Genomic DNA, 23,695 nt, shown 5'->3' with positions numbered 1-23,695 from the left:
ATTCTACAATTTTGAAATCCCAGTCTTTCCCTTCCCACCCTCCTCCCCTCTGGTAACCACAAGTCTGTATTCTCTGTCTGTGAGTCTATTTCTGTCCTGTATTTACGCTTTGTTTTTGTTTGTTTGTGTTTGTTTTTGTTTTTTAGATTCCACATATGAGTGATCTCATATGGTATTTTTCTTTCTCTTTCTGGCTTACTTCACTTAGAATGACATTCTCCAGGAGCATCCATGTTGCGCAAATGGCATTATGTTGTCAGTTTTTATGGCTGAGTAGTATTCCATTGTATAAATATACCACCTCTTCTTTATCCAGTCACCTGTTGATGGACATTTAGGCTGTTTCCATGTTTTGGCTATTGTAAATAGGGCTGCTATGAACATTGGGGTGCAGGTGTCATCCTGAAGTAGATTTCCTTCTGGATACAAGCCCAGGAGTGGGATTCCTGGGTCATATGGTAAGTCTATTCCTAGTCTTTTGAGGAATCTCCACACTGTTTTCCATAGTGGCTGCACCAAACTGCATTCCCACCAGCAGTGTAGGAGGGTTCCCCTTTCTCCACAGCCTCTCCAGCATTTGTCATTTGTGGATTTTTGAATGATGGCCATTCTGACTGGTGTGAGGTGATACCTCATTGTAGTTTTGATTTGCATTTCTCTGATAATTAGTGATATTGAGCATTTTTTCATGTGCTTTTTGATCATTTGTATGTCTTCCTTGGAGAATTGCTTGTTTAGTTCTTCTGCCCATTTTTGGATTGGGTTGTTTATTTTTTTCTTATTGAGTCGTATGAGCTGCTTATATATTCTGGAGATCAAGCCTTTGTCGGTTTCACTTGCAAAAATTTTCTCCCATTCTGTAGGTTTTCTTCTTGTTTTACTTCTGGTTTCCTTTGCTGTGCAGAAGCTTGTAAGTTTCATTAGGTCCCATTTGTTTATTCTTGCTTTTATTTCTTCTAGGAGAAAATTTTTGAAATGTATGTCAGATAATGTTTTGCCTGTGCAAACCTGTGCTCTTTTCAAAACACAAATGGAACCTTCCCTTGAAAAGGAAGGAGGGAGGTCCTTGGCATCCCCCACCCTGGTGTGACAGTCATGAGGCTCTAGTGTCAGAAGGTGGTAAGGCTGGGTTTGCTCTGAGGTCTCCCGTGTAGGACACTCTTAATTGGCAAATGAGGCTTCTTTCCAAATGACTTGGATGCTGGGGAAATATTCTAGACCTTGAATGGGAACAATGGACAGATGCTGCCATTTTCAGAACAGAAATGAGATGCCCCTTCTGATATAGGGCACCCCATTATTTTTCCCCATACATGTGGGCAGAGCCAGGCCTCAGTAGGGTGGCAGAGTTGGCCAAACTGGTCTTCCCCTACCTGGTAACATGCTTACTACAAAAAATCTATGGACTTGGGAGACAGACAGATTCAAACTCCAGCTCCACTATGTATTAGCCTTGTGACCTCCAGGAAGGCACTTAACTTCTCTGAGCCTTAATATCATTACTGGGGTTATTAAGTGATGTATCAGCCTCAGCATGGTATCCAGTTCATGCTGGTGCTCAAAGTAGGAGGCCCCGTGGAGATGCTCCCTGACACAGAAAGTAAGGACCCATGACAGGGCTGTGCTTGCCCTGCCTTGGTGTTGACCCCAGGAAGCTGGCAGCAGAGTGAACACAGATTTAGGGGAGCTGCATCGTTAAAACATTCCCCATACACCCATTAATTCACCCGCTTTCCACAGGATTACGGGATTAATGTTTTGGTGAGGTATTCCTGAAGCCCAAAGCCCAGCTCTGACAAAACAATTAAGAAAAGCAAATAAAATCAGCTAATCTCTATTTTACTATAAAGTATAAATTAGAAAAGACAAAGAATGTTCGAAACACCCAAGTCATCTTAAGGACACTCTGATTCATTTGTCAACTTTACCACCTTTTAAAAACAAGAGCCCTGCATTTTTGAGCAAGTCATTTGGAAGAAAGAACTGATTCCTCATCTTAAGCAATTCATAGCCCTTCTCTCTGTAGGACTGAAAATGTCACATAATGAGACAGCTGCATGTCGTCTTAATAGTTCAAGGTGTTTGAATATACAATACAAATAACCAGTGACTGGGAGAGGACGGTAAATCTCTCACACACATGAGATGAGACTTTAAAATAATGAAACTGTTTCCAAGGACATCCTTCAGTGACTTGATTTGAACATTAGATAGTGGCGTGGTCTGGGCAGGCAAGCTGTCCTCAGTTTTTCTCCTACCAGAGTGTGCTGTTCCTCAGAGTCTCAGCAAGGACATGGCTGATGACCATCTCCACCCTCCGCTCTCTCTCATGACCACCTGCCTGCAAGGTCAGCCCTATCCGCTTCTGCAGGATGCACCGGACCCAAGGACGAGGCACTCGAGCAGCTCTGATTATTTACTGCTGGTCCAGTCCTGACCTCATGCCCCACATGAGGTGATGAGAAATCTGCTTCCTTGTTGGAGTTCTAACTTTTTATTCTGATGTAATTTTACACTTGTAAAAACAGTACAGAATAGGACCCTTCACCCAGCTTGCCCTAATGTTAACACCTTACATAACCATAGCAAAATCATAAAATTATAAACCCAGAAAATTAACATTGGTGCAATGCTGTTAGCTAAGCTATAACCGGTATGTCACGATTGTAAATAATGCTGGAATGAAGAAACTGGTGCATGTGTATTTTCATACTGTTGAGATAGGTCGTCAGGGTAGATTCCAAGAAGCAGGATTGCTGTGTCGAAAGGTAAATGCATTTATAGTTCTGACAAGCGTTACCAAATTCCTCTCCAGATGAGTTGTACCAGTTGGCATTCCCACCAGCAGTGTAGAGCAGAAAGTCTTTCCCATAGACTTACCAGCACATTGTTTAATTAACCTTTTTAATCTTTGCAAATCTGATAGCTGAGAAATGGTATCTTGTGATGCTTTAATATACATTTCTCTAATTATGAGTGAGTTTGAACATTTTTCATATGTTTGAGGTTCATCTGCTTTATCCGTCCATTTAGCAGGGTGTGGGTAGAGGTCTCAGATCCTCTGGTCCAGAGCTGGACACTGGCAGTCACAGCTTTCTGCTGGCTCTCATCTCAGTGCCCTGGGAAAGTCCCACTCTGCTAAAAGGTACTACAAACTGTCCTCTCCCCAAGAAACTGAACCTATGGAAACAATATGGGCTTGGGGTCAGTTGACTCTGGTACTACTTTCATGATATAAGTTTGGGGGCAGATTACTTCACCTCTTCTAGGCACAGAGCCAGCCTGGGGTTCTCTTGGCCAAGGGTGTTTGTTTGGGTCCTTTGGTCTTTTTCACATGGATTAGAGGGACTCAGAGACAATTTACCCCACTCCCAACCACATGGAAGATTCACCTCCGCCCAGGTTGTCCACACACCCTGTCCTCACAGGAAAAGTCAGGTCTCGGCTGCTGGTCAGCCTTGAGCACAGACACAGACAGAGCCCTGCTGGATCTGGCCCTGTCAAGGGAACTGGTGTCCTGTTCTCATCACTCCTCTCTAGTTCCTCTGTTTATGCTTCTAAAATAAACAGGACTTTGTCAAAAATGAACAAACAAAACTCTGTGCCTCTCTGGGTCTCAGTTCCCTTATTTTTAAAATGGGGATGGATGGAATCTGTCTATTTCACATGGCTGTCACAAGATTAAATGAGCCACTGAGTACAAACTTCTCCCCAAGTTTAACAAGTGAGAGACCATTGGTAAATGTTAGTTCTCCTCAGTTCTCTCCTCCCTCCCACATGAGCCAGGGAATAGTGCTTTATTAACAGTAACGTCCCTTGCCTTCAGACACCTGAGAGACGGGTGTCCATTGAAGAGGCTTGAACCCAGTTGTTGCGTCTTTGACCGCGAATCAGAAAAATAAGATGGTTCTTGGATACTAGAATGCAGGTGCTGTATCATCAAATTAGGAAGATGCCCGAGGTGGGTAGGAAATACAGGCAGCAAATGAAAGTACAGGATACTCAGTTAAATTTAAATTTTATACCATAGGTACGAATGATATTCATGTAGGATGCTTTCCTAACTTTAGAAATCTCACATCAGTCTAAGTACATTCCTAAAATATGGTTATTTGATGAGAAGAGCATTGCCAGGTAAAATACAGGAAACTCAAATTTGAATTTTTACAAAAGACTCAGGAGGACCCTGAAAGGCCTGGGGCGTTGCCCGCTCCTGTGACTGACAAGTGGAAGCATTAGCTCCAACAGAGAGCACATGAAGGTGTTTCCCAGAAGAAAGACGATCTTTGCCACCAGAGGAATTGGAGAAAGGAAATGTGCATAAAGAAGCAAAAATTATATGGCTCAATAAACTTGTTAATCAGGCAAACCTCCAAAACCAAAAGAGATTCTCTCTGTTGCTGATGCAAGATTTGCAGAAGGAAGGAATCAGAACAGGGATGTGGTTGGTGACTGACGAGTTGCCAATAATTGTCTAGATAAACCAGTTAGTACTAGTATGAGCCAGGGAGAATAGTGAAATGATGAAAGTTTACCACCCTTTCTCAGTCTACCTGACATAAGGATGAAATCCACATGGGAAAAATTTCCATAAATTATTAAGCACCAAGAGAAAACAAAGCGATCTCAGAGTTCCACCAAAGACACTAACTGGAACTGAAAATGTATGACTGTCATGTAGACGGAGGGGACGAAGTCAGATTTAAAGCACCAGGTAACAAAATATTCACACCCCTCTCTAAACCCCTCCTGAGGATAGCCCCACTCCCACAAGCACATGGCCTTAAAACGTCAGCTTCTCTAAAGCCGCTATCTCCTAATCGCATAATCACGTCCTAGGGAGATTTTTCTGAATGGAAGAATTCGATAATTATTAAATGTCGATGCTTGAAATTACTTGCTTTAGTGCAAACAACATTTCTGGCGACCAGTCAGCCCTGAAATTAAACAAATAGCTTAAAATGATGGTGAGAAATGGGGGCCAGGAAGCTAATAAAGGGATTGTCTTAGATCTCGAAGGAAACGTTAATTGAAATTCATGGTGGCTCTTCTGATGGGTGCATCGCACAAAGAGAGGAAGTGTGGTGCAGAGGGCAGGAGGCAAGGACCCAGCAAAATGCAGGAACTCCCGGGTTCATCCCTGGTCTGCATCCTAAATCCTTCCAAGTCTTCCATGGCCTCTCTGCTAATTAGAACAGGTTTTCTTTAATAACATTCAAGGCACATGATCTCAAATACCAGGCCAACGGTAAGGAAATGTTCCTCAAGCTAGCTGCTTATAAAAACATAACATAGGAAGTATTATATAATTTTAAGAAATATTAGTTTGCTTATTAGGTGTAATATGGGAAAAATTGTGTGAAATAATATTTCCCATTTCCTCAGGAAAGCATTACTCAAGGAAACTTTTTTCCACTTTAAAGCTTGAATTCCTACATAAAGAACAAAATTGCCTTCCTCTTGTTTGTGCTTTTCTACAGGCCCCATTTTACTTTTCCCGGGTCCTAGAGCAAGATGGCAAGTTAGGAAGGAAACCATAAACTATCTGCTCTCTAGATCTAAGAGGAAACCAGGGAAAATGAAACACAGCAAAACTCAAACGAAGGAAGCGCTGACCGAAGACCAAAGACAAGAGGCTTTGGAATCAACATTTAACTTTAATGAATCCTGGGGAGCCCCACACAGCCCAGCCTCCGCATGGAGTCACGTGCAAAGGAAGCATAATCGCATTAAAGAAAATGGTGTAGGTCTTTAAAGGGGGGCACCAATGCACGGGTTTTATACATCCCAGCACCCAAAAAGTTTCCTAGAAAAACCTTCAGGCACTGATTCCTCTCTCCCTCCCCCATGCACACGGGCCCCACACCACTATGCTCTCCTCTCCTGGTCCCTTTTTCTTTCATATTCGAGTGACAGATCACCCTGGCAGGACCCATGCTCGTTCCTGGGCCCACAGTTCCCAACCATCTGTAACATTCTTCCCACGTGGCAGCAGTGAGGAGACCCAGCAATTCCAGTGCAGGTCATCCTCGTAACCGATGATCCTGCCAAGGGCAGGGGCTCTGCCTGTCCCTCATCTGCTGTGTGCTCTCCTCTGGCTCGGACGGTTTTCCTTGGGAGACACCCTTAGGGAGCAGCTCCCACGTGCACTGATGCTCCTGTTCTGTTCCTTCAGAAGTAAACAATGGGAAAGAAGTTGGGAGGCAAAATTTCTGAGAAAAAATTCACAAAGGAACACTTAAAAATGTGGCAGTTGGTGGGGTGAGGGTTAAACCACCCAGGTGAAACAATATAGAATGTCCTGGTAGAACAGAAACTCCTTTTGGCCACCTGGATGGAGAATGGCTTGGCAGAGAGCAGAAAAACCTGCCATGTCCTTGCTCTCTAGATGGAAGAAAGGCAGGGGTGAGCCCAGGAGATGGGACTCTATTCCAGAAAGGATGTGGTTGGTTTGTACACCCATGTTCTTAGCAGCATTATCCACAGAGCCAAAGGCTGGAAGCAATCCAAGCATCAATCAACAGATGAATGGACAAACAAAATGTGCTATGTCCAAATAATGAAATATTATTCACCCTTAAAGAGGAAGGAAATCCTGTTACGTGCTACAACACACACGAAACTTGAAGATATATTAAATGAAATAAGCCAGTCACAAAAGCAAAAATGCTGTAAAATTCCACTGATGTGAAGTCCATAGAGTGGTCAAGTTCACAGAAACAGGAAGTAGAAAAAAGGCTGCCAAGGGGCTGGCAGAGGAGAGGGAGAGGGTGTCATCCAGTGGGTAAAGAGTGTCAAGTTTGCCAGATGAAAAGAATTCTGGAGGTTGGTTGTACAACAATGTGAAAAGTACTTAACACTACTGATGGGCACTGAGAAATGGGTAAGATGGTCAATTTTATGTTCTCTGTGTTTTGCCACAATTATATATTTTTTTAATTTAATTAAAAAGAAAATGACAGAGTTGGAAAGACCAAAAGAATATGACAGTATGAAGACGAGGTATTAGATGGACAGAAGGTGGAGGTAGACAGACAAATGATGAGGCTGATGTCAAAGAGCAGGGGAGTATCAGCAAAGTCACGGGCCCCAAGATGAGGGGACGGGTACCCAGTGCTGTGCTGCAGCCCCACCCGCCTGCCCAGCTGCTGAGAAGAAGCCTCTGCTCCTCTGGAGGGCTGATGTGACTGCACTCTGGATCACACACGCTGGCCCTGCTGACCAGCGCCTCAGCAGAAATCCACACGGTCCCAGCCTGGGAGCTGTCGCCCTGCCTAGCAAGCCTGGCACTTGGGACTGTAACATGGCCTCAGACAAGGTCCCACGTGCTGCAACTCCTTAGTTCTCTTGGCAGCCTGGGAGTGGGCTCCAACCTGTCATGTGACCAGAGGGTGGCCCTTCCACTTGGCCAATTCCCAAAGAGAAAGACCTGAGTGAAAATAAAAAAGAAAGACACTCTGAACAGTAGGCCACATGAGACTCCATGTCACCTCCGCAGGCAACTGAGGGCAGCTGACCTGAGGGCAGGTGCACACAGGGACCTCACTCCAAGGCCACTGCAAGTCTGGGCTGTGAGTCAGTCTAACAGATCAACCTTGTGATAACAGGACCTCACTGTACAACTGAAAACTGCCAGCAGATTCTTTTTGTTCCTAAATTTTACTAGCCTGTTGCAGAAATGTTGAATATCCCATTTTTATATCCTCACTTCCTGGTTTCTATCTATTCTTACTGCCCTCACTATCTCTTGGTCCATTCTCCATGTAGCTGCCAAAGAAAGCTCTCTAGAACAAAGGCTGCAGAAGGTTATCCTCTTCTTAATGCTGCCCCCAAAGACTACCCACTGGACAGGGGATAAAATACAGGCTTTCAGCCCAGGTCACAGTGCCCTCTGTGGCCTGCTGCCGCTCCCTTGACCTTCCTTGGTAGCCTCAGTTTCTCATTCTCAACCCAATATGCGCCCTTTGCTCCAGCGTTGCCTTTGACCCAAGTTTTCTCAGCCCAGAACACTCTCCCATCTCCACCAATGCCCAAGCATCCTAGCCCAGTTAGCACCTGCCCATTTAGCTGAAGTGCAGCCTTTCCTGTGAAATGCATTAGGTTTCCTCCAATTGCTCCCACACTTCCTAACGCCTATCGTGCCCAAAGCATTTAACCAAAGACTTGAACACAAAGTGGCAAAAGTGATCTTCATCATCAGCCAAAGTTCTGATTCTTTGGAACAGACAAGAATCATGAGAGTCATTTTGATTCTTAAGAATGCTTTCAGTTGAGATTGTAAAAGAGGAGGGAAACAATGCTTTTTAAAGAACCACATGACCATTCGGAGTCCAAAAACCCAGCAGCTGGAGTCAGTCAGCAAGGGCCCCAGGAAGGCGTCCTTGGCGTCCCTGCCGCTGCCCTGGTCCTGCCTCCCACGACTTGGTGTTCTGTTCTTCCTGCGGATCAATGAATCTCCCTAGTGTTTTTTTAATGAATCCCCTCTTTGGCTTAAGTTATCTGGAAACTGTTTTTGTTGTTTGCAACCAGAAGAGTCTTAATTGACATTGAGTGTTTCTATGTCAAGTCCACTTTGGCTACTGAGGCTAAGGAAGTGAGAGAGCTGGGGAAAAGAAGCAAGCAAGAAAGAAGCTCTTGTCCCAAGAATGTCAAGTTCCAGTTCCTGAGAAGTTTCATATCATGTGACATCCCTTTGTGAGCCTCAGTTTCCCCGTCTGTAAAATGCTCAGTGATTTACAAGATGCCTTCCAATTCTGACAGCCGATGAATTTCTGAGAGCCCAGAATGAGCCAATGTGCATATTTGTCTAAAGTCCCTGTACTGTTCGTTCCGCCAATAGTCTGCGACACCGGCAAAGCTTAGTGCCAACCCCAAGGTCCTGCCAGACACACAGTGCAGTGAAGCAGTCCAGACGCGTTCATTTGTTTATTTGTAAACCCAAATGTCTGGGCTTCCTTGAGGCATGCCTCTGCCTCTTGACCCATGAAATAAGACACAAATCAAACTGCAAAGACCTTGAAGAATAACATTAAGCCTTAGTGAAGGCTTCTGAGGGAAATTAGAGGACTGTTACTCCCGTAAAACAGCAGAATTTCTTTAAAATCTTTTTTGATCATATTCTTCTTTCCCCAGATTTGATAGCACAGCACAATTCCCGCACCCCTTTCTCTCCATGCGGCTCTCTTACTGCCAAATGTCCCCCGTTTCTTCCTTCATGTGGTGCCCCCCATCACCCTGCACTCCAGTCACCCCCTTCAAATCCTTGCATATGACCAGGATTTTCCCCAGTATGCCCAATGTCCTTTTATCATCTACTTGTTGCTCTGATGTTCTTGCAAGATGAGGCTTCCTAAAATGCTGGCAAATAGATTGCACCTTCATTCAATAAATATCCACAGACCTGGGAGAAAGTGGTACCCTAGGGAAAAATTCAAGATGTGTTTCACACTGAGACTCCAGCTCCATGTGACAATTCAGTTCTGAAGTTTAATTATAAAAATAATGAATTCATTTAAAAATCCTAGGCCCGTTGGCAGTTAAAAGTGGCCTCAGTTCAACCAGGCTGCACGTGACCTCACACAGAGGTCCGCCAGGGCCAAGGAGGAAGGAGGGCGCCACCACTCCCCGAGGCACTGGCGCTGTCCCTGGGCCTTCCTTGGCCGCTGGGGGCTCGGCACGGCTGAGCCTCTCTGGACAGGGATCTGAGGGCACTGCTGACAGGGTGACCTCCGCCTCCCGGCTCGTGCCGTCTGACAGGAACTCAGTGCCCAGGGAGGAATCATGGGAAACCTGCCTCCTGTGGTGGCAAAGCAGTTTCCTCAAGGGGGATTCAAGTTAAATCATTTTACTAAGTCCCTTGATCTGTGGAAGAAGCAGGGCTCCCATAGTTGAACAGTCAGGTTAACCCCCCCAGAGAGGAGAATTGAGTTCTTTCAAGCCAAACTGATAGACTTTTTGTAAAGTGACCCACAGCTCTCTGTTCTTGGCAGTGTTATAAGCCACCATCATCTCATGCCTCTTAATCAACATCCCCACGTCCATGCTTTCTCCTCTCTTCTCCATTCTCTACACTTGAAGACAAAATTTTAAAATGATCATGTCACTCCTCTGCTTAAACCCTTAAACAACTTCTTGTGTGCTCGTAGGATAAAGACCAGAACCCCTCAGATGATCCACCGAGCCCTACGTGGTCCCTGCCCCATCCAGCCTCGCTCATGCTCCACTGTTCCCTGTGGCAGCCACTCCAGACTTGTCTCTGTTCCTTCAAAGCACTGGCTTCCTCTCCCCAGGGCCTTTGTACGTGCCATTCCCTCTGCTGAGAACCTGTCCTCTATCCTTTAGTGAGTTAGTACGTATTATTTCTTCAATATCAATTTAAACCTCACTTCCTATGGGGAAGATTCTTATTTTATGTTTCCAAACCAATATTTATCACAAATGCAGTGCTCCATTTCTTTTTCCAGTTCTTTGATTAAGTCAGTCATTCCTACTAGAGTCATGAAGGCAGAGGCCAAGAATTTGTGTTTTCTTACTTTTGTTTTCCCACTGACTAGCACAAGACTTGAGGAATATGGGAATTAGGAAGAAGGGAAAGAAGAGAAGGAAGGAAGAAAGGAAGGAGGGAAGGAAGGAAGGAAGGAAGGAGGGAAGGAGGGCCTGACTTGAAGCAGCTCTGGGAGGTGACTTCCAGGCCCCTGGCTGGGATAACTGGGGGATGGTGCTGCCACTCCCTGGAACAGACAGACAGAGGGTCATCATCTTAGGAAGATGACAAGTTTAGTTTGGGACCTGGTGGTAGATCCCAGTGTTGTTCCACAAGAGGTTTCTCTGTCGATCTGAGGCCCCAGGGAATGAGGAAGTGCTAAAATATAAATGACTGCGTTTACCTCACGAGTAGATGGGGTCATGTAGGGAAGAGCATGCATGGATAGGGAAGCACTGGGCCAAAGGAAGCCACCTTGCATGGAACCCACCCTTAAGTACTAGACAGAGAGTGAACAAGCCCTAAAGAGGACAGAGAAAGAACATTCAGAAATTTCAAAAAACCCAGAGAGTAGGGTCAAAGACACCAAGGATAGTCTCCAGAAAGAGGGAGGAATCAAAGCTGTCCCGTGTGGTGAGAGGCCAGTACCATGGGGACTCGGAGTGTGCAGTGGAGTGACTCTGGTAAGGGCAGTGCCAGGAGAGTGACCGAGGAGAGTGACCGGGGAGAGGACCCAGACTGCGGGGATCATGCAGACAGGAAGGGCTGCTGATTTGTAGGCAATTCCTTTTAAAAAAATTTTTTTCTTGTTTTTTTTGAAGTGTAGTTGATTTACAATGTCAGTTTCAGATGTACAGTGAAGCAATTTAGTTATACATATACATACATACATATATTATTTTTCAGTTTCTTTTCCATTACGGTGCATTACAAGAAATTGAGTACAGTTCCCTGTACCGTACAGTAGGTCCTTGCTGTTTATCTATTTTATATATAGTAATGTGTACCTGTTAATCCCAATCTCCTAATCTATCCCTCCCCTACCCTTTTCCCCAATAACCACAGTTTTGTTTTCTATGTTGCAGGGCAATTCATTAGAAGCTTGGCTCAGAAGAGGAAAACTTAGGTGACACGAACAAGGGGGCAAAAGAGAATGGAAAAGATTTGGGCATTTTTATTGGCAATGTTGGAATGAACCAGCAAGACAAAGATGGGGCGCCAGTGACAGAAAGGGGATGACAGGTGGACGGAAACCTTGAAGGACTGGCACTGAAGGACAAGCCGCTATTACTACCATTGCCAGGTACAGTGTCTCACACCCAGCCGGTGATCAGTAAGTACTGAGTAAGTGAATGAATGAATGAATCATGAACAAATAAACAAATGGACAGGCAGAGGTGAAGAGAAGGGCTTTGAGAAAGACTGACCTTCCTAGACTGAAAAGAAGGCAGAATGGGTGCAGAAAGGAGTAAGTGTCTCTGGGTTATAACTAGTGCTGCAGCAAAAGCCTTCCCACAGTAGCTATTCGGAGACGGAGATGAGAGATTGAAGCACTTGTCACACAGGGATCCTGCATGAGACCCACCCCCCGGCCCAGTGTTTCCAGGCAGCTGTCCCTCGGCTGATGGGGATACCGCCAAGTGCACCAGAAGACACAGTGGTCTGGGAAAAGCTGGCCGGTGGAGTTAGAAAGACTTAGTTTTTAATCCTGTTTAAAAGCTAATACCCATTTGACCTTGGAAAAATCCTCCAACGTCTCTGTACCTGAGTTTGTTCTTTGTAGAATGGTGCCAAAAATTATTCTTTACTCAAGGGATTTCACGAGAGCAAGTGTAACGTGTCTCGCACAGGCGCCTGCCAAAGAAGTGCTCAAAAGTCGAAGATGATGTTGTTATGGTTGCTTGTGTTGTTGACGTTGTTGTTTTGCAGCCAAGAAGCAAGCCATCTAAATATTTTATTTAGCAGAAACCAGAACAGCCCTTATAAAGCGATCGCCCTGCATAAGCTTGCACTCTGTCCCATCAGCAAATTGACAAGCCAGCCAGTGACTCGCAGAAACCACCAACTGTGAATAAAGTAGCCCAATGCCTGATACACAGTCAAGAGAAGTGACGGGCTCAAGTCCAGGGTCCACACCAAAGGCAGACGAGCGGGCGAAGCAGACACTTGCACAAATGAAACAACTAGACAAGACAGTCAGTCGGTGTGGATGGGGGCTGCCAGCTGACGCAGTGTGTCCCACCCTCCCAGATGACATGAGACTACGAACCTGTCCACTGCCTTCCCTGGTAATGCGTGTTTTCTCAAAGTTGACTCTAGGCTTGTGTTTATGTATTTTTTTTCCTCACTGTGGCCCTGAAAGCTGGATGGGAGTAACAAAGAGCAGAGGCCACCTTCATTCCTGTGGATGGAGCACGGAGGTTGGAGCAGCCTTGCAAGAGCCCGTGTTCCTCTCTAGCCCAGATTTCACGGTTCAGGATTCTTTCAGGGGAGGAGGGCGATAGGCCCCTGGATCTTCATGAGGCCTCTGAAAACCTTAGAAGGAGGGGATATCAGACTACACAGGGATCAACTCCCCTAAACTCCTTCTACTCCTGGTTTTTAGCTTTGACTAATCCCCTGTGAGAAAGGGACTAGGGATAGAGACGGGAAGACTAAGGGGTGAGAGGGTAAGAAGGAGCTGGAAAGGAAGACAGGCTGTGCCCAGAGCCAGCCCCACCCTCCGCCTTCCTACGCAAGCCCACCTGCAGGAAGGGCTATGAGGCCCGGATACGCTGTGCACTCGCCGTGAGGGGCTAGACTCAGAGGTGTGCTTGTTGGCCCCAAAGCATTCATTCATTTGTTCACAAAATCATTCAACTGTTTTCATTTAGTCATTAGAGGAATAGCCACTGAGGGCCTATCATCCACGTTTCATAACCTACAGTCTAGTGGAGAGACACACATATACACATTTCATATTACAACGGGAGAAAATACAGCAGGATATAGATGATGGATGGATGGATGGATGGATGGATGGACAGATGTATAGGACAGATGTATAGACAGGAGGGAAGGGGATAAACTTCATGTAGAAGCATTAAGTTTAGCTATTTTGTTTTTAAGGGAGGAGGAGGTGTTCTTGAATTGATTTGTAAAGAATGAGCAGGAATGAGATGGTGAAAGGGTAGGAAAAAAGACTTTCCAGAGAGATGGTGCAATATAAGCAAAACCATGAAAAACCAGTAGCGTGTGTGTGTGTGTGTGTGTGTGTAGAAACACCACTTGCGGTCAAGCTGGTTAGTAAAGTCTAGGGGCAGAGGAGGGGAGAGGAAGCAGAGCTGGCAGACCTGGGTGGGTTCACAGAGGTCGTGGGAGCTGAGCTATGGAGTCAGAACTTCACCCTTGGATGTGAGCACAGTCGAGGGACTGAGAGCAGTACTGACAGGATCAGAGGAAGTGTAGTCAAGGCAGGCTTGGGTAACTAAAGAAAATTGCCCAAAGAAGGGAGATCATGTGCCTGTGTCTTGATGGCAAAGGTAAGAGGAATCAACAGCTATTCAAAGAATCTGAGAAATGTGTGGCCACATCACCAATTTCCCCCAATACACAGAAAATTGAACTCAGTTTTCTTAACTCTCCATGGTGGGTGGAGATAAGCAAAGGTCTTGCCATTTTCCACGATGATATTGACCAAAATTCTGATCTCTACATCTGCAGGTAGTAAGTGTTCCTACCCTATAGAAAAGGGGAGAGAAAGTCAATAAACAACGAGAAGGTTCAGAGAGGTTTCCTGGGGCACATAACCAGTAAACGACTGAGCCGTGATTGGAACACAGGTCTGACCCCAAGTCCAAAGCCCTGTATGACTAGCCTCAGCTGTGACACCACATAAAATGTTCTTTTTGTCCCTCTCCAATTTCTTCTACTTAGTGAAATCTCTCCTCTTTCATGAAGACGTCTCTACTCCCCCCCCGACAGCCCAAAATGACTTCTCCCTCTGAGGCGCCCGCCCTTTATGTTTGTAGTCAAAATTATTCAATCCCCATATATTACTCTGATAATGTTTCATGTCTGTTATTTGTACCCGCACATTGAAAGTCTAGATTCTTAGGAGCACAGGGACCTATTGGGAGACAATTCATGCTCACAAATGAGAAGAAACACAAGGGACCCAAGAATTGCTTTTGTTCTGATCTACTTTTTCAAGGATGTTTGCAGAGCAAACAGACTCAGAAGATGGAGAGAGTGTCTCCAGACATTGCCCTCCAGAACACAGGGCAGATTTGCTTACTGTCCAGTATAATGCAGGTAATGTCACCCTCTGGGGCAAAGGATAGACATGCTTACCTCCTGGTGTAAAACATTTGAGTTCCCTCAGCTCCAGTGTCCTCTTCAGGCCCACTTTGCATCACTCCTTGGAGACGAGCTCAGAAACAGGTGTAAATGCTGCTGCTCTGGTTACTGTCATGGCTGTGACTAATGACCTGCCCTTTGTTTCTGACCCAGGAATCATGGTCCTCTGCCAGCATCCATGAATCTATGGCGGGCCAACTTGTTACCAGGGAAGCAGGGCAAAAGTCCAGATTCTTCACAGCTCTTGACAGGCTTGTATCTAACAATTCTCCAGTCTTCTCCCCAGTAACCAAGAAAGTCCTTATTATCCAGCAGGGCCTCAACAAAAACAGCCATGACAAGATAAAAAGCAGTCAGTTTTCAGCATTCAGATTTGGAAGTCACCCTACTAGTAAATGTTAAAAACTCAGCCTCTTCGGATAGAAACTACTATGTACAGAATAGAGGAACAACAAAGTCCTGCTGTAAGCACAGGGAACAACATTTAAGAGCTTTTAATGATCTGTAGTGAAAAAGAATATATACATATAACCGAATCACTTTGCTGTACACTAGACACTAATACAACATTGTAAATCAAATATACTTCAACTTTAAAAAGTGTTAAAACTCTCAGCCTCTTGACATAGCCAAAATCTATTCAATTAAATTTCTAAATAGCCATTAGTCATGTGACTTGAATTAGTATTGAGCCAGTATATTGTAGCAGTTGACAGCATGAATTCTGAGGTCAAACCAGCTGTCTTGGTTCAAATCCTCACTCCCTAACAACCAGCTGGGTGACTCTGGGCAAGTTTTAGAACTCCTCTGTTCTTCAGTTTTCTTAATGATAAAATGTGGGTAGCAGCAGCACCTTATGTGATGGGGTCGTTGTAAGGATTAAATGAGTGAATTTATACAAAGCGCTTAAACCAATGCCAAGTTCACGTATAATGTTGTTATTGTACAGCTGCCATTCCAAATGCAGCAGCACGTTCCAATGGCACCAGATTTACTTTAAAAACTCCAGCTTTGTTGGATCTGCTGACTGCAGATGATTTCCTGAGAAGGACTCAAACATTTAACCATCAGAAATGAAGGATGCTTGTCCCAGGACAAGTCCATGCAACACTGTTGTAGAAGTCTGGTGCTCAGGGAAGGATGGAAACCTTTGCCAAAATGTTTATGGACCATGGTGACTATTGTCATCACTCAAATACCATGTTCACGGGGCAGTTATTTTGGGCCCGTGTTGTTTTTAGAATCCCTCATTGTTTGACAGGTCAGTACTGGATTCATAAATGTCAGCAAGTCTGTAGCTGCTCAAGGAAGTGCCCACAGTTCGGGGTCTCCTGCCTCAGGATGCATACGACCATCAGAAGAAGATGGAAAGGTCTGTACCAGCAATCGTCAGGGATGGAAGAGGCTGCTCAGAGCAGCAATGGCATTTGATATCATTCTGATGAACCCACACGAGTTTATGGGGCAAAGGATGTGGTGAAGAGCAAGGAGACAGTAAATCTAAATCATCTCACTCACAGTCCACACTCTTCAGATTTATTAAATGCATATCAAGGCATCAGTTCATCTTATGTAATGAAAGCTTAGCCAAGAGTGCAATTTTGGTGAATGAAAAGAAGAGGAAAGGAATGTTTATTGAGCACCTACTAAGTGTCTTGAATGTGCATTATCTCAATTTTGTGAAGTGGCTGTTATTTGCCCCCTTGGAAGAGGTGAGAAGACAGAGGCTTCAGAGAGGTTGAGGAACCTGGCCATGGTCACACAGCAGTAAGTGATAAAGTAAGCCCAGACCTTGAACCAAGGTCTGGACTCCAAAGCCTGTGCTCTTTTCCTGCTCTGCGTCAGGCACCACAGCCCCAGATGCCCATCCCACTACAGCATGACTTCCTGTAAGCAGGAGCTGTGTCCTCACCAGTATACCAGAATACAGAGATATTGATTTATTGATTTATTTATTAAATATAAATATATATATTTATCACAGTGGAACCTATAATAAATTCATATTGAACAAATGAAATCAGGCAAAATCAAAATAAATAGTCTGGGTCGTAAAGGCACTCAGTCAGAAGAACAGCTCCGGGGTCTTTCCTGTCAACCTGGGACACTGCCACAAATAGCCACACACTCTACAAAGCCCCTGAGCCACCAAGCACCGCTGGGGCCGGCTGGTTACACAAGGGGACTGTTACACTGGAACTCCCAGGAATATGCCGGAAGGGTGGTTCATTTAAAATTCTATTATACATCATGCATTATCTTAGCCTTGACTGCAGGCTCCCAGTGGTGGTGGATAACTCTTGCTAGGAAGCCTGGAGTGAAGTGTGATCAGGCCTGAATCAGTCAGCTGAGCTCATGGGTTGCAACAGCTGGAGATGTCCAGGTTTCTCCCTGCAGGGCTTTCAGTGGATTGGGCTGGTCCCTGGCCGGTTGGGGCTTGGGGTATTTCTAAGAGGCCAGCTAGGGTCGGTTCACATTGAAAATGGTCTGAAATGAGGAGACAAACAGACTGCGGGTATGAGGACAAACCAAAGTGAGGAACAGAGAAATCATTTGCCAAGATCCAAGGACAGATGGTGAACAAAAGTCAAAGCTTCAGAAGCCAGATCACACCCAGATCCACTGGAAGCTAGAAGGGATGAGTGAAGAGGGTCTGAGTCTATTGCTGTGAAAAGAGGGCCTGGGTCTTTCCCTATGATCCAGCAATCCCACACCTGGGCATATATCACAAGGGAACTCTAATTCAAAAAGATACATGCACCCCCATGTTAATAGCAGCACTATAGACAATATCCAAGACATGGAAACAACCTAAATGTCCATCAACAGATGACTGGATAAAGAAGTTGTGTATTTTTACAATGGAATACTACTCGGCCATAAAAAAGAATAAAATAATGCCATTTGCAGCAACATGGATGGACCTAGAGATCATCATTCTAAGTGAAGTAAAGGCAGAAAGAGAAACAAAAATACCATATGATATCATTTGTATGTGGAATCTTAAAAAAAGAAAGGGCACAAATGAACTTATTTACAAAATAGAAACAGAGTCACAGATACAGAAAACAAACTTACGATTACCAGGGGGGAAAGGGGAGGAGTTTGAGATTTGCAGATACTAATTACTATGTATAAAATAGGATGTAGACAACAAGATCCTACTGTATAGCACAGGGAACTATATTCAATATCTTGTAATAGCCTAAAATGAAAAAGAATATGAAAACAAATGCATATATGTATAACTGAATCACTCTGCTGCATACCAGAAATTAACACAACATTGTAAACTAATTATACTTCAATTTAAAAAAAAGGAAAAAAAAAAGAGGGCCTGGGTCAATGGCTGTGAGCTTGCAGCTCATCTCTGTGGGCTCAGCAGTTAGGTTGGGCTGAGGCAAAAGGTAGAGCAAACCTGAACCCCTCTTGCTCTCATCCTAACCTGGAAAGGATTCAAACGTCCTGGCCTTTGCAGATCCCACCCCCTCCTCCAGCATTGCCGTGGAATAAATCTGAGATGCCTCTGAAAGCTTTCTCTTGCCGGGCAGGGGGAGAGGTGAAGATGAGCACTGGGAGTGTGCTGACCTCCCACCACCCATATTTTCTACCACACCAAGGACTGTACACCATGACTCTCCCCTTGCTTCTGGAAACTGTTAGGGTTGAGCGTGGGAAGAATGGGCCAAGTGTCTGACCCTGGGCCTGCCATTCCATTCAGGCCACGATGAGAACTGCACGTGCTGGAGTCATCACCATCCATGGAGAGAACCCCTTACAGCAATAGATCTGCTGACAGAATTTATGAATCCATCATTAGCTCCTCAGAAACAACGAGGCTATTTCTTGCCAGCAGTTGGGGATGAAGGATGTGCTGTGCATGCTGACAAACATCTTTTACAGTTTATAAATACCATAGCACGTGCTCCCTGCTCCAACGGGAATATATCCGGTTTGCCTGCTGCAGACAAGGCACAATTTCATCAGATAATTGCTACTGGAAAAAGAGCTGTGCGTGTGCTTCGTGCATCTGGCCTTACAGCATCATGGAACTTTTCAATAAAATGTATACTCATGTTGGTAGCTGGCAGGATTCATTTGGAAAGAAAGCCGTGTTAAAATAAGGCTACACAAAATTTCAGGAACTATATTCATTGATTTGATGTTTTTTAATGACCCAATAAAGCCCATCATAGATACACATGTAGTTGCTTCTTCTCTTTCTTTTCTGAGAAAAGGGCCTCGTGACAGCTTCTTACTATGCAGTGTTTGTAGAACATACATGAAGCATTTTTACATCCTCACAACTGTGATCTTGTTCCGTTTTCATGCATTGAGACACCGAGGCTGAGCGAGCGTCCCAATCAAAAAGAAACAGATCTGGAATGCAAACAAAAGGTATTCTCGCTCCAGGTCCAGTGCTCTTTCCCGTCTTCAAATACACTGCATCTCAGTGACATTTCCTGTTCTCCAAAAGCCCTTACAATCCACTTAAAAGTTGCTCCATCATTAAATGTGATTCTTCTGTTTTAGATTTATATTTCTTAATTTGAAATTAGCTTCAGGTGTCTTTTCACACAATAATACTTCATCAATTTCTACTGACACCTGTAAATGTCTTGCATTCAAATTGTGTTTGATTTCATTCATGTACTATAATCAGACAGAAAATATCAGGTCCTGCCTGGGTCCCACTTGAGATAAGTCAGAAGAAGCCTTGCACTACAATAACATGGAAGATCACTCCTGGAGTGCCTACTCTATGCCAGGCACTGCACAAGATACTTTATATTGATTGGCCAATTAAGTCCTTACACTATCTCTATGTACAGATGAGAAGCCCTGGACTCAGAGAGGTTAAAGAGCTTGTCTATGATTGCAGACCAAGCTAGGATTCAAACTCAAGCTTGTCTGACACCAAAACCCATGTTCTTATCCAACGTTCCTTTCTCCTAACCAGTAAGATGCCCTATATTAGCATACCATTAAAACAAAGGCTTCTTAACAATGGTATAACTTTTGGTGTAGTAGGCTGAATGTTGGCCCCTGAAGACCCAGATCCTCATGCCTGGAACTTGGAAATGTTACCTTATGGGGCAAAGGAACTTTACAGCCATGATTAAATTAAAGATCTTGACATGGGACAATTACCCTGGATTATCTGAGTAGATCCTAAGTGTAATCACAAATCCTTATAAGAAGGAGGCCAAGAGATGTGTGACACAGAAGAGAAGGCAACATGACCACACTGGCAGAGATTGGAGTGATGAGTCAAGAGCTAAGGAATGCAGGCAGCCATTGGAAGCTGGAAGAGGCACAGAACGGATTCCCACTCCATGTCCAGAGCCTCCAGAAGGAACCAGCTCAGCTAACACCTTAATTTTAGCCCCTCAGACTCGGTTCAAACTTCTGGCCTCCAGAATGATGAGACAATGAGCTTCTGTTGCTTTAAGCCACTAAGTTTGTGGTAACTTGTCACAGCAGCCACCGGAAATTAATACTCTTGGGAAAGTTATTTCAGTTCTCTAACTACAACACCTACCTTCATTTGGGTGTTTGTTGAATAAATACTTTATCTTCTTCTCTTACCTTCCTGGAAAAAAAAAAAACCAAGTAAAATTTTCAAAACTGGGATTCTTTTTAGCAGGAGAAAAGAGCTCAGGATGGAAACTGAAGGGCTCGAAGAACACAGACATTCCTTATTCAGGGGCAGTTGTGGCTGGTTCCACCTTCAGGGAATGTGAAACAAGGACAAAGGAACTTTGAACTGCTGTCAGCAGCATTTAGGTTAAATGTAAGCTGTATGGTGTGTTCTCTCAGCCGCTGGAGTTTTTTTTTTTTTAACTGAGAAAATAGTTAGGTATATCAGATAATTTGAAAGTCTAAGCAGAAACCATTTCAATTACTTCTTGAGGCTCCCTGCTTTCCTGTGACTCTTTAGTGCATGATTTGTAGACGTTCCTACCTGAATCAGGTGGTCAGAGATGCCAGGAAACTGGAAAGTAATGGCTAAGCAATGCCTTCTAAGACTGGATAGTTGATCGTATTGAGAAATTATTATTGCATTTTAGTTTTACGAGTGGCATTGCAATTGGATTTAGAAAAAAAGATTATTCTTTAAAAGATACTTACTGAAATATTTATGGATTCCATGATACACCTGGTACTTGCTTCAAAATAAACGGGAGAGGAAAGGAAGTGAGTTGGGGAGGAGATGAAATAAGTTTTTTATGAGATGGTAATTGTTGAGGCTGGGTGGTGGCACATGTAGGTACATGACACTATTCTTGCAACTTTGCATGTGTTTGCAATTTTGTATGTGTTTGCAATTTTGTATGTGTTTGCAATTTTTCACAATAAAGAGTAGGTAAGAAGGAAGGAAGGAGGGAGGGAGGGAGCTTAGGGATGAGGCTAGGGAGCCGAGGGGAGGGAAGAAGGAATTATGATTGTGTCCCCGTCTGAATTTGGTCCCTATGTTGCTTCATGACCTTGGGTGAGTCACTCATTTTCCTTCTCTTTAAACTGGGAAGATGGGCCAGGTGACCTCTCCTGTCCCTCTGAGCTGTCACATTCCATGGCTTTGGGCAGTGCTTTGCCTTTCTGGTTGCCTTCTCTTGCTCAGCTCACCCTCTTCTCTCTCCTGGGTACCTAACACTTTGGCGTTCTTCCTGGAAAGGGCAAAGTAAGAGACGCTGAAAATGATGAAAGTTAAGCCACGGAGTGATTTTCAAGCAAATCAAAACAAGGCACCCATTGATGTTCAAAAGCCCTTTCACTTACATCACCCTCTAGTGTTCTGGGGGCCTTCACCCCTCGTCGCCACACAAAGGGAAATAAAGGAGTCTCTCGCAGATGTTTTTTAATAGCCTAAGTTTTAAGGCAAGCCATAACTTGTGCACCAACCACAAGAAATAAAACTTCATTAGTTAGGGCTCGACTGATAGAGAATATGAGAAAAATTAGGTAGCAGGTTAAAATCAATTTTATGCGAATTTATAATGTAAATAAAGTTAAATGGGAACTAGCCAGTTTTTAAAAAGAAAGTCAATTACGTAAGTATCAGAGGTAGAAAGGAATCTGGTGGTTATTACACACACCTCCAACCTGAGAAAACAAGCTCAGAGAGGGGCTGCCTGGTCTCCTGGTCACACAGCTAATTAGCCCCAGTGCTGATACCAAGTCCCCAGGCTTCCCGCTGCCCCACTTCTTCCTTAAACTAGACATACAGATGGGACTAGTCACAAGTTCTCAAGAACTTGAGAAATACCTTTTTGCTAACATGAGGCAAACTCTTAACCTTAAATTGAACCATGTGGAACCTGCTGTCATTCTAGGTCAAAAATGATAGAATAATGGCAATTTCATATGGCACGAATCACCCTTTTCTGGATGTTTGGAAAAGCTTCTCCAATAACATCAATCAACCTCTGTAAAATAGAGCAGGGGTCTCAGAGCATGGAAATCCCAAGGCAATGGCCCACCAAGACCTTATAGACAGAGACAATACCAAATGTCCACCAAACGCTAAGTTAAATATCAATCAACACACAAGGATGAGTTCAGGCTTGCACAAAAGCAACTATGACCAAATATTTCTGGCAACAAAACAAAACACACAATCAAAAGCAAGAAGAGCAAGCAAAGTCACAAAGTCTACCTCTATGGGCATCGCTAGACCCCCACAGGGAAAAAGTGGGATCAGCGCATCTAAAGGCAGAAGATCCTTTAACTAAAGATGGGTGGTTGGCAGAGGTGGGGGAAGACAGAAGCCCCAAAGGCAGGGATTAGCAGTGCCTGTGACTGGGACCTGTTCAGGGTCAGTGAGGTTTTTTTTCCCAAAGGCCAAAATGAACTCACTGGAATCTGAGACAATGCTCCCCGACAGCTCAGGTGTCACCTTCTCCAGGAAGCCTTCCCTCACTCACATACACATTCATAAGTCAGTAGACTTACCTATTTCCCATCAGCCTAATGGTCCCTGAGAGCAAGGACCATGTCTCATTCTTATATTCCCAGTTCCTATTCTGAGCACACATCCCAGTAAGCACACAGGCAATGCTGACTGGAGACACAGGAAGCTGAAACTCCCTCCCTCCAGAGGAGAAGGACTGGGAGGGAGGAAATCAAGCCTGGTGGGTCCCTGGGTGCTTCAGTAGCCTTCCAAAAAGCCATGAAGAACTGCTGCTGAAGATAAAACAAATCCGAGGAGATGGAGGAAGAGGTCACAGGGTAGGACAAGAAATTTGAAATAATTAAATGACAAAACTCTGGTCCCATCCAAATGAGCCCAGCTGCCTGGGACTGGTCACTCAGAAACGGGCAGCGTCACTTGGGTCAGGTTGCCTGGCTTGCGTCTCTCCCTTGGTGCTCACGCCACTGCCAGCATCCCTGAGCAGCAGGCGTTCAGCACTGACTCAGCTCTTCCTGCGAGAAGGACCTCACTGTCTCAACACATGGGAGTGAATGACAAGTGACCTGCGTGCATCGCGGGAAAGCCGAGAGAGGCAGAAACACAAGAAGGCATTGCAGCTCTTTGTCACTAGAGGCTCAATGATGCAGCATGAATTCCAACTAAAAAGTATGGCAGAGACTGAGCCGAGGTTTGAGGGAGAGATTTCCAGCTGGCCAAGCCCAGAGGGAAGGCACCCCCACCACTGGCAAGCTACCTCCAGGAATTAACACGTGATATACAATTCCTTTAGGGCTCCAACCAGAAGAGAAAAAGGATCCTAAAAGAAGGATCTTCTTGAGTACCCGCCAGTGAAGAGACATCCCTGGATTCTTGTAGAAACCCAGGTTTCCCACTGCGTCCATCACTCAGGGTCAGGGGAAGACCCTTGGAGCCTGCTCCAGCTTCAGGGCACTCTAGAAAAC

At 44.6% G+C, this 23,695-nt stretch overlaps 1 long non-coding RNA gene across 3 annotated transcripts; it reads right to left on the bottom strand.

Moving 5' to 3' along the window:
* Nucleotides 1-908: 908 nt before the first annotated feature.
* On the bottom strand, nucleotides 909-23,138 carry LOC116668903. 3 transcript variants are annotated; one of them, XR_004326140.1, is made up of 4 exons: nucleotides 22,775-23,138; nucleotides 20,364-20,414; nucleotides 14,816-15,139; nucleotides 909-956 (listed from the first exon to the last, which is right to left on the bottom strand). It is a non-coding gene; the product is annotated as an uncharacterized LOC116668903 (long non-coding RNA). The 3 variants fall into 3 exon arrangements; XR_004326139.1 differs by lacking the exon at nucleotides 909-956 and adding an exon at nucleotides 14,104-14,203; XR_004326138.1 differs by lacking the exons at nucleotides 909-956; nucleotides 14,816-15,139 and adding an exon at nucleotides 19,008-19,201.
* Nucleotides 23,139-23,695: the final 557 nt, after the last annotated feature.

The sequence above is a fragment of the Camelus ferus genome, chromosome 15, assembly GCF_009834535.1.
Source record: "Camelus ferus isolate YT-003-E chromosome 15, BCGSAC_Cfer_1.0, whole genome shotgun sequence".
In the NCBI taxonomy this organism is placed as follows: Eukaryota; Metazoa; Chordata; class Mammalia; order Artiodactyla; family Camelidae; genus Camelus; species Camelus ferus.
Note: the sequence above shows the minus strand (reverse complement) of the source record. Positions and strands in the feature narration are given on the sequence as shown.